The 2,863-nt window shown below is 45.4% G+C and overlaps 1 pseudogene; it reads right to left on the minus strand.

Annotated features, from left to right (window-relative positions):
- Nucleotides 1-309: 309 nt before the first annotated feature.
- Nucleotides 310-2,375, minus strand: LOC131394176 (protein lin-7 homolog C-like; annotated as a pseudogene).
- Nucleotides 2,376-2,863: the final 488 nt, after the last annotated feature.

The raw sequence follows: 2,863 nt of genomic DNA on the forward strand, positions 1-2,863 counted from the left end.
AAAAAGAATTGGAGAACTGTTATTTTTAAATAAGCAGCCAAACGAAGAAAATTTTTTTTCTAAAAAAGATCAAGAATGTAAAAGTACATTTTAATATTAAAAAAGCATCTTAAAAGATCTAGAACAACTTTATGACAAAATCTAAATTTGAAAAAGGCCTGTAAAGACAGCAGGACAGAATTGCCCTCATCGCCATTTACTTTTTCTTGTCAGAAAAAAGTGTATGCTTCTCTGGAATCATAAATGATGTTAGAATAGGCATTCATGAAATGGCAAGGAGGATTTTGCAGGAAGTTTCTGTTTGTTTTTTACAATCACTGGCATTCCAGCCACCTTGTAGGCCATGAGGAAAACTTCCCAGCTAAAAGCAGAACAGGGTAGAAAGCTCTGAACCGCTTTAGGTCTGCTGCCTGCATCTTGCTGATTTCATTTTTTCAAGGCGTGCCTCCATTCCTTCTAAGACCTTGGGAGTATGTCGTACTACTAAGGTAACCTTCTCTTGAGCTGCTTCCAGCAGATCTCCAGCTTTTTCATGATGTTCTTCAACACTCACTCCATTGACAGAAAGGAGTTGATCTCGCTTGAGGCCCCCATGGCTGTCAGCCATTCCACCCGGAATGGTTCCACAGATATGGATTAGAGAGTTCTGTTCTTTGTCTCCCACAATATTGAACCCAAGGCCCTCTTCTCTTTTTGGTAGCTCAACAACGTGAGGATGAGAATGTCCTTCACTGGTGACAGTAGCCTTTGCAGTCGCATTAGCTCTCACTCCAGGACTGCTACTGATGCCCACAGTCTCATGGACGTGTTCCTATACCTCGCTTACAGCACTGCAGAATTCACTTTGAAGGACTCTCTGTAAAGCCTGAAGTTCCCGTGGTGGTACCTCTCCACTCCTCTGTAGTTTTGCAACAATTCAGTTGCTCTACAAAAATCCCACTCCAGCTGCACAGGCTTCCCGAGCGCCGCCGTCTTCTCCCTTTGCCCACAGACCCACAGCAAATGATGACCTCTCCGTGGGTTTCACTTCCCCAAAGTGGGAGCTGGGATGCTGAGGGAGCTACCTAGTGACCCTGTGCGGGTGGCTTGTACTTCCCCATTCAGCAGGTCATAATCTGCCTACACTGATTTAATACACCAGCTCCAGGTTCTCAACATATTACACAGTGCACCCTGTTAAAACATACAATTCAATGGTTCAGTATATTCACAGATAAGGTAAGTATTTGATGAAAAACTTGGGCGAGATTATGGAACCCTTGTACCTGTTGGGCCATGTTTTGTAAATTTGTCTGAATTTGTCCAGAATTATTAACACACATGCAGCAGGAGGTGCCCTTTACAGCACATACCCCTCCTTCCTTGGCCAATAAGTGATCTACAGCTAAACGGTTATGCAAAACCGTCTGCACTAAAGAATCCTGTTGCTGTTGCATTAATTCCAGCTTTGGTGTAATAGCCCAGTGTGTTCAGCCAGGTGGCTGACAGGTTGGTGTTTGCCTTAATAATATGTTCTTGTGAGCCCAGTGCGACTGTACCTAGCCCTGTCCTGGTGAGGGATAGCAGCAGCCCTACTCCCAACATAATGGGGATGAATACCACATGCTTCTGATGTGAGGGGGTAGAAAGAAAGATGGATTGGGGGTCCTGTTCAGTGATTTGTAAGGGTAGTCCCAGGGAGATTGTCAAAAGTTCAGAAATAACAGAAGTAAAACCAATGAGTCACTGAAGTAGTAATTAATAAAGGTTTATTGTGCACACAGCAAAGACAAGCTTACAAACTGGAAGCACTCGAACCAAAACGTGGAAGGAGGCTCAGGGCCACATTGCTATAAAGCAGCTTATAGAGAGAGAAAGCAGGGACTGCTTATTCTTCCCAGGGATTGGTCATAATATTAGAATTTTCTTGAATGGTAAGGAATTCGTCAGTGGTTAAGTAACATCAACCTTGGGAAACAGTTTAAGTTTGCTTATGATATTCAAAGGCATGAGCAAGAAATGACCCGGGTCAAGTTAATTTTGCAAAATGAGCTAAATTAAGCTTTGCCTGTTTGACTAAACTAGTTTTGTCTGCTCAGGGTGTTTCAAGGTTGGTCTGTTTTTTATTTTAACATGACTAAAATAAATTCGTATAAACAGACAGGACTCCCTGGGGGCTGATGAGGAGGCAAACACATTGGAGGTGGAGGGAAGAAGTGCACATATGGAGAACCACGTATGTGTGACAGCTCCAGAGCACTGGACCCCCAATGGACACCAACTGCTTGATTGGGGAAGATGAAGTAGATGGAGGTTCCCCCAGATGGCTGGGCCTCGAGGCCCAAGACGATGAGGCTTGTGCTCCTTGGGACGAGGTGTAGGTCATAGTCATCCATGTGGTGTTGGTCCTGGGCAGATATGGGGCATTATAAAGGGCACGTGGGGGCAAGCCACAGGGATTCATGGGGTGCCTTTTTTTGGGCAAATGGGGCAGGATCAGTAAATCATCTGGGCAGACCACTAACTTTGGGAAAAGCCTTAGTTTAGGCTGGTAACATGCCAAGCAATTATAGTGGCCCCCAAAATGAGCTCTGATTTCTGCTGTTGTATGAAAATAGACTATTGGAGGGCTTGAATGGGAGGGCTGAGGAGCCCTGAGTGGTGACCGTGGGGCAGGGTCCTTTCAGGTGGTGTAGGGAGGTGACCCTGCAGCTGTGGTCCTGGAGGGGGTAGGGGGGATGCTGTGGTGGTGGTAGCATCCAAAGCTGAGGAAGAGTTCAGACATTAAGTTCTCTAACTCCCAGTAGGACTCATAACGTGGACCAATCTAAAGGGTGTGGTGAAGGCAAGCAACTGAGTGAAGTGTTTAAAGGGGCCCCTGTGA

Source organism: Diceros bicornis, chromosome 30, assembly GCF_020826845.1.
Source record: "Diceros bicornis minor isolate mBicDic1 chromosome 30, mDicBic1.mat.cur, whole genome shotgun sequence".
In the NCBI taxonomy this organism is placed as follows: Eukaryota; Metazoa; Chordata; class Mammalia; order Perissodactyla; family Rhinocerotidae; genus Diceros; species Diceros bicornis.